The sequence below is a fragment of the Scardinius erythrophthalmus genome (genome assembly GCF_964197995.2).
Source record: "Scardinius erythrophthalmus genome assembly, chromosome: 24".
Lineage (NCBI taxonomy): Eukaryota > Metazoa > Chordata > Actinopteri > Cypriniformes > Leuciscidae > Scardinius > Scardinius erythrophthalmus.
Genome location: NC_138244.1, coordinates 2682791 through 2695314, shown reverse-complemented (window position 1 = coordinate 2695314; position 12524 = coordinate 2682791).

Sequence of the window (12524 nt, the reverse complement as noted above, 5' to 3'; positions counted from 1 at the left end):
GAAAAGTGTCCCAATCAGCCTGAACTCACCCATATGTATTTTGATCTATGGCATTTGTTTCTGTCAGTCAGGTTTAAAGGAGGAAATGGGCGACTTACACACTCTAAAAATAATCCTGGGTTGAGCATTTTGGGTAATTTTCTTGTGTTACCCAGATCCTGGGTCAGAGTTATTTCTCGCGGGCTTTTCGCGCCCTCTTCAGGAGAGAGCAGATCTCAGCGCCATCTTGGTGCGTGTCTTCGGTAAAATACAGGTTTGTGTACATTTTATCTTATCTAAAAATTCGCTATTGTGCTGTATATAGTTTAATTTTAAGCAAATCAACATTCGCGCGCTGTGAGTCACTAGTGTCACGTCTGTCTTTAACACGTGATGAACGCCTGATGCCCTGCATACAATGTTATGATTTTATTAAAAAAGATTCAGAACCGTGGAAACGGGACGACTGGTCGATTACACTTTAATTACTTCTAAACGTTTAATTTTTACCTCTAATATTTGTTAAATCAGCTTAATGCTGGCAATACTAAAAATGACTACTGTAAAATATAGCCTATATATTTTTTTAAATAAAGGAATATTAATACAAGCCAGTGGTTACAGAGTATTTTTAAAACGTTTAGAGGATTTAAGTTCGTCCGTAGACACTAAAAAGCTAGTATAGTAAAAATGAATCACCTATTCAGGGTTAAATTAACTCATTTTGCTGGGTAAAATTAACCCAACATGTGTTTTGTCATATATTTAGGCTAACCAGCCCTGAAAATTTGGGTTGTTTTCAACCCAGTGTTTTTTAGAGTGCTGTTTCTTAAAGACTGAAACGGGGAACATGGCTTGACATTTCTGATATTTTAAGGTTGCTATTAAACGCTTGTCTGTCATATTAATGAACACAGATCTGCTTTATATTCAGAACATGATCAGTTCAACATCTCAATCCACTATTTATAGATCCTCAGGTCAAGTCCTCCTGCATTACGCCGACAGCGAGAGCTGTTTTCCACAGGCCGGTTTACTCGTTCTGTGATTCTGTCCTGCAGTTTTCATCCGCTGGGATCTCGTGTTCTTCCCGTAATTGGACTGAGATGACTTTCATGTTGAGCTTTATGGCTCATTTGAGGTAAAAATCTTGTTGTGGAGTAACTGTAGTTATATAATAGACCATCAATCATTTCAATTGAGCTTCTGTTGCTTGAAGACGCCATTCGAGCTGCTGGGAGAGCGAGCTCTGGCTGTAATCAATGAGCCGTTCTTCAGGACTCTGTTATTGTATTGAAGCACTGTTGAGTTATGGACCCCGAGTTTTGATCGGGAATCATGACGTGTCCTTTACAGACACCAGATATCATTTTTGATAATGTTTCACTAGTGTGATCAGGACACTATAGTTCATTTCTGTAAGTGAGGAGAGCAAAATAAAGTAAACTGACATGTTTATACCCAAATATTCTTCATACAGCGACTACCAGTGACATTTATAATACAACAATGATTGGGACACTTTGAGCTGATCATGTTTTTCTGAAGTGTGTTTTCTTTAATTGCTAATGCTCTTTTTACACACAGACTGAACACAATGAAGCATTGCTTGGTCACTGGTTGAGCTAAACTGGTATTATCTAATTGTGTAGTTAAATTTAACAGCTGACAGATATTCAACATAATTCATGTGTGAGACAGTCTAACAGAAGGACGGACAAAACCAGTCAAATATCAACTGAGCTCTGCTCATATTTTATTACCGTTTTCTAAACTATAGCGAATAAACTGATAATGTGAGAATAAATGTTGAAGGTGTCTGGATAAAGTGTGGATGAGTCTGAAACTGCCTCATGTTGTTCTCAGTGTTTTTGTCTTGTTTCCCAGAATGCACTGCACTGAGATGAAGGACTCGAACACACACTGATCCTGCCAGACGAGCATCTGGTGTTTCTGGAGTGTGTGAATGTGTGTATTGTCGCTTTTGACACAGTGAACCAGTTACGACTGGCAGATTCTCACATGATCTGACCTTGTTACTCTCGAAACACATCTTACACTACATCTTACACTACTGGAGTTAGAGTTCAGCCAAGCCATGTGACATCTCCAGGTAATGTTCAGTTTACACTAATGGAGTAGTGACAGGTTCATTTCCAGAGCTCTTCTAACGGTTCAGATCATCTGATTGAGTAATGCTAATTATGAGTTTAATATCTTCATTCATAGCATTAGTTCTGCTTCACAGAAACATGAATCTGACTTTAATATGATTACAACGATGGGTGTCAGTTTGATGACGGCGTATGTAAATGAAACGAGTCTGAGAGATAATCTTCAGGAGAGTTCAGTAGTTTCGGTTGATCTGGTGATAGTGTTAGCTCTGTTCTCCTCATCAGATCGTCGTGTGTCGGCCTGAGGCCTGAGCTAATGAAGCCATCGCTCATCTCTTTCACCTGATCTTCTGTGTTTAACTGTTCTCCAGAGAATCTGAAGACATGATGGACGAGACGCCTCGAGGGAAGCTTCCAATCACTGCTTCACATCTGGGAAATATCTCGTGTTGCCATCAATACATGTGAAGATTCTCTGAGAGGATTCGATTCACGAGCCTCGGACACACACACGTGAGCTCATCTTAATCAGCTGGAGAATATGATTTGAGTTCAAGAATGACTGTAAGAGGACAGCAATCATTCTCAGCGCTCAGACGCTTGAAGAGTTTCAAGATGAGGCGCTTTATATATCAGTATTATCATTAACTAAAACATTTTAGTTACTTGAAATAAAATTACATAAAATATAAAACATGTACATTTAGTTTAATTTAGTTAAAAAAATACAATATAGAATATATTTATATTTTATAAAATATATTTTAAATTAAAAATTACAAAAACAAAAAACTTGCAAAAAACTAATACTTTAACTAAAATTCATATGGAAAATATGAATATACTTTTTTATAAAAAGTAATAAAAACAACAAAACACAAAACTTTTGAAAAAATCTAATCAAACTGAACTAAAATTAAAATATGAATAGAAAAATAAATATGTAATATTTAAATATACATAAAAAAATAAAACTGACAAAAATACTAAAACTAAAGAAAATACAATTACACATTTTTTAAAAATTACTTAAAAGAAACTTATATAATATATTTAAGTTTTATATATACACTTTTTTAAGTTTATATATATATATGTATGTGTGTGTATATATATAAGTTTAAGTTTTACATATATATATATATACACACAATATATATATATATATATATGCAAAATATAAATAAAAATGTTAAAAATTACTAAAACAAACAATAAAACAAAATAAAAAAAAAACAAAAATAAAAAATGCTAAAACTTAAATTGTAAATATAAATAAGCATTTTTAAAAATGGCTAAAACAAAAACTAATGAAAACGTCAAAACACAAAACTTAATAAAAAAACAATGACTAAAACAAAATTTAAATATTAGAAAATATAAAATGTAAAAAATACCAAAAAAATAAAAATATAAATGGAACATACAAATATGTATATTAAAAAATGACTAAAACAAACTTTGTGAACGCTGTGTGTGTGTGTGTGTGTGTGTGTGTGTGTGTGTGTGTGTGTGTGTGTGTGTGTGTGTGTGTGTGTGTGTGTGTGTGATGAAGCGTCGCCGCAGGAGAGTCGTTAATCAAACAGCCTTTTCATTTTAGAGACGTTTCTCAGCTAATTTCAGCCCGCTGTCCGTCCTCACACACACACACACACACACACACACACACACACATCAGTGTTATTTATGTGCGCTGCAGGACTCGTCTGTGAGATGGGGAACGTGTGATGGAGGCTTGGGGAAATAAAGGCCTGTATTTCCACCAGTCCACTGCGACTGTAGATCTTTGATTGATTCTGATTGTCTCAAACTAATAGTGTGAGTTTGGACTGCGATCGTCAGTGTGATGTCAGTGAAATTAACATTCATTTAGCAAAAACGACATACTTTAGAAATCGCCTTTGTAAAGATCTCTCAGTGAAGGAGCACATCGGATCTGAGGGATCATTCATCACAATATATCACGTCACTATATCACAATACAACAATACAACAGTATTTATCGTGGATAGTGACAGTAAGTATTGTGTGTAGTTCACCCAAAATGAAAAAAATTCTAGTTTTCACTGTTTTAGTGTCAGTACTACATTAAACTTCTATATATAATGTTGAATAAAATGTATAATAATGCAGTGGGGGAATATTAGTGTGTCCTGATAATTCCAGATGTCTGATGTTACCAGTAAAAGTGGCCTATATTATATTAAATATATCTAGTCAGTGAAAGAGTCAAAGCATATTCGTCTAAAATAATCCTGTGTTTTCAGCTTCAGAATCCTGAATATTGTTATTCTGGTGTCTCTATTGTCCTGTGCTTTGGGTGTCAAGTCCGAGACTATTCATTTACAGTGTAATCTAAAATTTAGCATTTTAATCAACAATACATTTTTTGTTAACCTTTTATCATATATCTGGGAGTATCGCAATAATATGGTATGGTGATATGTTTCGAATCGTGACATGAGGGGATTGTTACACCCCTATTCATGACACAAACGCTGCAGGACCACACACACACACACACACACACACACTGATGTTCACTATGACGTGTTCATTCCCTCTGGCTGCCGATACGATCTCCAGTTTTAATTGAAACCTGTTCTCTGGTGATGGACAGCTCTGGAAGATGGTGTGTGAAGAGTGTGTGAAGAGTGTGTGAGGGTCGAGACACACGCCAGTGAGCGTTTGAGGGAATCAGGGCGTAACTGATTCGTTCCGTCAAGTTAGAAATATTAATGACAGGTGATTTTTGACATGTTCGTTAATGAAAAACACCAGCTTCACTGTTAAAACGCCTGCGGTGTCCTGGAGTCAACACACGCATTCACACAAACCCAAACCAGACACTGTTAGTTCATGTTAGTTAATGCCTTAACTGATGCTAACAAATGAGGCCTTACCGTCTCAGCTGGACACCAAACTGGTTCCACTGGTTAGGCTGGTTTTGGTGCATTTTTTGGGCACGTCAACCAGGTAAACCAGCCGTGAGACAAACTAAACCAGTATAAACCAGCCGTGAGACAAACTAAACCAGTATAAACCAGCCGTGAGACAAACTGAACCAGTATAAACCAGCCGTGAGACAAACTAAACCAGTAGAAACCAGCCGTGAGACAAACTGAACTAGTATAAACCAGCTGTGAGACAAACTAAACCAGTATAAACCAGCCATGAGACAAACTAAACCAGTATAAACCAGCCGTGAGACAAACTGAACTAGTATAAACCAGCTGTGAGACAAAGTGAACCAGTATAAACCAGCCGTGAGACAAACTGAACCAGTATAAACCAGCCATGAGACAAACTAAACCAGTATAAACCAGCCGTGAGACAAACTGAACTAGTATAAACCAGCCATGAGACAAACTGAACCAGTATAAACCAGCCGTGAGACAAACTGAACTAGTATAAACCAGCTGTGAGACAAAGTGAACCAGTATAAACCAGCCGTGAGACAAACTGAACCAGTATAAACCAGCCGTGAGACAAACTAAACCAGTAGAAACCAGCCGTGAGACAAACTAAACCAGTATAAACCAGCCGTGAGACAAACTAAACCAGTAGAAACCAGCCGTGAGACAAACTGAACTAGTAGAAACCAGCCGTGAGACAAACTAAACCAGTAGAAACCAGCTTGGAGACAAAATGAACCAGTATAAACCAGCCGTGAGACAAACTAAACCAGTATAAACCAGCCGTGAGACAAACTAAACCAGTATAAACCAGCCGTGAGACAAACTGAACCAGTATAAACCAGCCGTGAGACAAACTAAACCAGTAGAAACCAGCCGTGAGATGAACTAAACCAGTATAAACCAGCCGTGAGACAAACTAAACCAGTATAAACCAGCCGTGAGACAAACTAAACCAGTATAAACCAGCCGTGAGACAAACTGAACCAGTATAAACCAGCCGTGAGACAAACTAAACCAGTAGAAACCAGCCGTGAGACGAACTAAACCAGTATAAACCAGCCGTGAGACAAACTAAACCAGTATAAACCAGCCGTGAGACAAACTGAACCAGTATAAACCAGCCGTGAGACAAAATGAACCAGTATAAACCAGCCGTGAGACAAACTAAACCAGTATAAACCAGCTGTGAGTCAAAATGAACCAGTATAAACCAGCTGTAAACCAGAAGTGTTTCTAAAGTTCAGGGGCGTTTTGTGAGTCACACCATGAAATAAAATTAACAGGGTTCATTTGACGAAAAGTCTTCAGGGACGTAAATAACTTGTCAAGGCCGTTAGCAAATCAAAGTGAAATTAAAGTTGTCAGCGCTCTGAAATCAAGCCCTTTCTCTCAAGACATCCGCTTCATCTCTGACTTAATGAACATCTGAGACGCTCTGACACTCTCCACATCACGGACATTTCCCAGAACTGAGCGGTACACTGAGAGCCGGAGCCGACGAGTCTACAGCGATATCACAGAGGGTTACAGCTCACTGGATCCTGAAGAGCGATATCACAGAGGGTTACAGCTGACTGGATCCTGAAGAGCGATATCACAGAGGGTTACAGCTCACTGGATCCTGAAGAGCGATATCACAGAGGGTTACAGCTGACTGGATCCTGAAGAGCGATATCACAGAGGGTTACAGCTGACTGGATCCTGAAGAGCGATATCACAGAGGGTTACAGCTCACTGGATCCTGAAGAGCGATATCACAGAGGGTTACAGCTGACTGGATCCTGAAGAGCGATATCACAGAGGGTTACAGCTCACTGGATCCTGAAGAGCGATATCACAGAGGGTTACAGCTGACTGGATCCTGAAGAGCGATATCACAGAGGGTTACAGCTGACTGGATCCTGAAGAGCGATATCACAGAGGGTTACAGCTCACTGGATCCTGAAGAGCGATATCACAGAGGGTTACAGCTGACTGGATCCTGAAGAGCGATATCACAGAGGGTTACAGCTGACTGGATCCTGAAGAGCGATATCACAGAGGGTTACAGCTCACTGGATCCTGAAGAGCGATATCACAGAGGGTTACAGCTGACTGGATCCGGAAGAGCGATATCACAGAGGGTTACAGCTGACTGGATCCTGAAGAGCGATATCACAGAGGGTTACAGCTCACTGGATCCTGAAGAGCGATATCACAGAGGGTTACAGCTGACTGGATCCTGAAGAGCGATATCACAGAGGGTTACAGCTCACTGGATCCTGAAGAGCGATATCACAGAGGGTTACAGCTCACTGGATCCTGAAGAGCGATATCACAGAGGGTTACAGCTCACTGGATCCTGAAGAGCGATATCACAGAGGGTTACAGCTGACTGGATCCGGAAGAGCGATATCACAGAGGGTTACAGCTCACTGGATCCTGAAGAGCGATATCACAGAGGGTTACAGCTGACTGGATCCTGAAGAGCGATATCACAGAGGGTTACAGCTCACTGGATCCTGAAGAGCGATATCACAGAGGGTTACAGCTCACTGGATCCTGAAGAGCGATATCACAGAGGGTTACAGCTGACTGGATCCGGAAGAGCGATATCACAGAGGGTTACAGCTCACTGGATCCTGAAGAGCGATATTACAGAGGGTTACAGCTCACTGGATCCTGAAGAGCGATATCACAGAGGGTTACAGCTGACTGGATCCTGAAGAGCGATATCACAGAGGGTTACAGCTCACTGGATCCTGAAGAGCGATATCACAGAGGGTTACAGCTGACTGGATCCTGAAGAGCGATATCACAGAGGGTTACAGCTCACTGGATCCTGAAGAGCGATATCACAGAGGGTTACAGCTGACTGGATCCTGAAGAGCGATATCACAGAGGGTTACAGCTGACTGGATCCTGAAGAGCGATATCACAGAGGGTTACAGCTGACTGGATCCTGAAGAGCGATATCACAGAGGGTTACAGCTGACTGGATCCTGAAGAGCGATATCACAGAGGGTTACAGCTGACTGGATCCTGAAGAGCGATATCACAGAGGGTTACAGCTGACTGGATCCTGAAGAGCGATATCACAGAGGGTTACAGCTCACTGGATCCTGAAGAGCGCTATCACAGAGGGTTACAGCTGACTGGATCCTGAAGAGCGATATCACAGAGGGTTACAGCTCACTGGATCCTGAAGAGCGATATCACAGAGGGTTACAGCTCACTGGATCCTGAAGAGCGATATCACAGAGGGTTACAGCTCACTGGATCCTGAAGAGCGATATCACAGAGGGTTACAGCTCACTGGATCCTGAAGAGCGATATCACAGAGGGTTACAGCTCACTGGATCCTGAAGAGCGATATCACAGAGGGTTACAGCTCACTGGATCCTGAAGAGCGATATCACAGAGGGTTACAGCTCACTGGATCCGGAAGAGCGATATCACAGAGGGTTACAGCTGACTGGATCCTGAAGAGCGATATCACAGAGGGTTACAGCTCACTGGATCCTGAAGAGCGATATCACAGAGGGTTACAGCTCACTGGATCCGGAAGAGCGATATCACAGAGGGTTACAGCTGACTGGATCCTGAAGAGCGATATCACAGAGGGTTACAGCTCACTGGATCCTGAAGAGCGATATCACAGAGGGTTACAGCTGACTGGATCCTGAAGAGCGATATCACAGAGGGTTACAGCTGACTGGATCCGGAAGAGCGATATCACAGAGGGTTACAGCTGACTGGATCCTGAAGAGCGATATCACAGAGGGTTACAGCTGACTGGATCCTGAAGAGCGATATCACAGAGGGTTACAGCTCACTGGATCCTGAAGAGCGATATCACAGAGGGTTACAGCTGACTGGATCCTGAAGAGCGATATCACAGAGGGTTACAGCTGACTGGATCCTGAAGAGCGATATCACAGAGGGTTACAGCTGACTGGATCCTGAAGAGCGATATCACAGAGGGTTACAGCTCACTGGATCCGGAAGAGCGATATCACAGAGGGTTACAGCTGACTGGATCCTGAAGAGCGATATCACAGAGGGTTACAGCTCACTGGATCCTGAAGAGCGATATCACAGAGGGTTACAGCTCACTGGATCCTGAAGAGCGATATCACAGAGGGTTACAGCTGACTGGATCCTGAAGAGCGATATCACAGAGGGTTACAGCTGACTGGATCCTGAAGAGCGATATCACAGAGGGTTACAGCTGACTGGATCCTGAAGAGCGATATCACAGAGGGTTACAGCTCACTGGATCCTGAAGAGCGATATCACAGAGGGTTACAGCTCACTGGATCCTGAAGAGCGATATCACAGAGGGTTACAGCTGACTGGATCCGGAAGAGCGATATCACAGAGGGTTACAGCTCACTGGATCCTGAAGAGCGATATCACAGAGGGTTACAGCTGACTGGATCCTGAAGAGCGATATCACAGAGGGTTACAGCTCACTGGATCCTGAAGAGCGATATCACAGAGGGTTACAGCTCACTGGATCCTGAAGAGCGATATCACAGAGGGTTACAGCTGACTGGAACCGGAAGAGCGATATCACAGAGGGTTACAGCTCACTGGATCCTGAAGAGCGATATTACAGAGGGTTACAGCTCACTGGATCCTGAAGAGCGATATCACAGAGGGTTACAGCTGACTGGATCCTGAAGAGCGATATCACAGAGGGTTACAGCTCACTGGATCCTGAAGAGCGATATCACAGAGGGTTACAGCTGACTGGATCCTGAAGAGCGATATCACAGAGGGTTACAGCTCACTGGATCCTGAAGAGCGATATCACAGAGGGTTACAGCTGACTGGATCCTGAAGAGCGATATCACAGAGGGTTACAGCTGACTGGATCCTGAAGAGCGATATCACAGAGGGTTACAGCTGACTGGATCCTGAAGAGCGATATCACAGAGGGTTACAGCTGACTGGATCCTGAAGAGCGATATCACAGAGGGTTACAGCTGACTGGATCCTGAAGAGCGATATCACAGAGGGTTACAGCTGACTGGATCCTGAAGAGCGATATCACAGAGGGTTACAGCTCACTGGATCCTGAAGAGCGCTATCACAGAGGGTTACAGCTGACTGGATCCTGAAGAGCGATATCACAGAGGGTTACAGCTCACTGGATCCTGAAGAGCGATATCACAGAGGGTTAGAGCTCACTGGATCCTGAAGAGCGATATCACAGAGGGTTACAGCTCACTGGATCCTGAAGAGCGATATCACAGAGGGTTACAGCTCACTGGATCCTGAAGAGCGATATCACAGAGGGTTACAGCTCACTGGATCCTGAAGAGCGATATCACAGAGGGTTACAGCTCACTGGATCCTGAAGAGCGATATCACAGAGGGTTACAGCTCACTGGATCCGGAAGAGCGATATCACAGAGGGTTACAGCTGACTGGATCCTGAAGAGCGATATCACAGAGGGTTACAGCTCACTGGATCCTGAAGAGCGATATCACAGAGGGTTACAGCTCACTGGATCCGGAAGAGCGATATCACAGAGGGTTACAGCTGACTGGATCCTGAAGAGCGATATCACAGAGGGTTACAGCTCACTGGATCCTGAAGAGCGATATCACAGAGGGTTACAGCTGACTGGATCCTGAAGAGCGATATCACAGAGGGTTACAGCTGACTGGATCCGGAAGAGCGATATCACGGAGGGTTACAGCTCACTGGATCCTGAAGAGCGATATCACAGAGGGTTACAGCTCACTGGATCCTGAAGAGCGATATCACAGAGGGTTACAGCTGACTGGATCCTGAAGAGCGATATCACAGAGGGTTACAGCTGACTGGATCCTGAAGAGCGATATCACAGAGGGTTACAGCTGACTGGATCCTGAAGAGCGATATCACAGAGGGTTACAGCTCACTGGATCCGGAAGAGCGATATCACAGAGGGTTACAGCTGACTGGATCCTGAAGAGCGATATCACAGAGGGTTACAGCTGACTGGATCCTGAAGAGCGATATCACAGAGGGTTACAGCTGACTGGATCCTGAAGAGCGATATCACAGAGGGTTACAGCTCACTGGATCCTGAAGAGCGATATCACAGAGGGTTACAGCTCACTGGATCCTGAAGAGCGATATCACAGAGGGTTACAGCTGACTGGATCCTGAAGAGCGATATCACAGAGGGTTACAGCTCACTGGATCCTGAAGAGCGATATCACAGAGGGTTACAGCTGACTGGATCCTGAAGAGCGATATCACAGAGGGTTACAGCTCACTGGATCCTGAAGAGCGATATCACAGAGGGTTACAGCTCACTGGATCCTGAAGAGCGATATCACAGAGGGTTACAGCTGACTGGATCCTGAAGAGCGATATCACAGAGGGTTACAGCTCACTGGATCCTGAAGAGCGATATCACAGAGGGTTACAGCTGACTGGATCCTGAAGAGCGATATCACAGAGGGTTACAGCTCACTGGATCCTGAAGAGCGATATCACAGAGGGTTACAGCCAGGGCCGGAGTGGGGCCACTTTTCAGCCCTGGAGTTCAGGCCCAAGACCGGCCCACTTTTTCCATGGTGGAATTCCAAATTAGCACTTTTTCCAATTTGGATAAATGAAGCAACAGTTCAGCTAAATGAATGAATGAATGAATGAGGCATTTATATAGCGCTTTCATATGTACTACTGTACACCCAAAGCGCTTTACAATCATATCAGGGGTCTCTCCTCAACCACCACCAGTGTGCAGCATCCACTTGGATGATATTACTATTGCTATTACTATTGTGTAGTTTGTATTAATACTATAGTTCAAGAAATAATGTAAAGGTTAAATAATAATTCACTTAGACATTATAAGAAGCAATTGCGACTTTATATCACACAATTCTGACTATATCTTGCAATTCTAAATTTCTGACTTTAAAAAGAAGCAATTGCAACTTTATTTCACGCAGTTCTGACTTTATATCTTGCAATTTCTGACTATAAGAAGCAATTGCGACTTTAATTCACACAATTCTGACTTTATAACACGCAATTGCGACTTTATATCTCACAATTTTGACCATCTCGCAATGCTGACTTTATAACACGCAATTGCAACTTTATTTCAGGCAATTCTGACTTTATATCTCGCAATTCTGACTTTATAACACGCAAGCGACTTAATATCACGCAATTCTGACCATCTCGCAAAGCTAACTTTATAACACGCAATTGCAACTTTATTTCAGGCAATTCTGACTTTATATCTCGCAATTCTGACTTTATAACACGCAATTGAGACTTTATTTCATGCAATTCTGATGTATTCCGAGATGTAAACTCGCAATTGTGAGATAAAAAGTCGCAATTATCTTTTAAAATGTTTTATTCTGTGGCGGAAACAAGCTTCCATACCTCCTGGCCTCTTCCTCCCATCCATCCTCCCTGACGCGTACCGTTATGGTAGGGCCGGCCCAGCTATCGGTAGGCGCCGGCGATGCCGCGGGCCCGCGGCCGCAGTAGCCTACCTAAAAACGTTTTGGA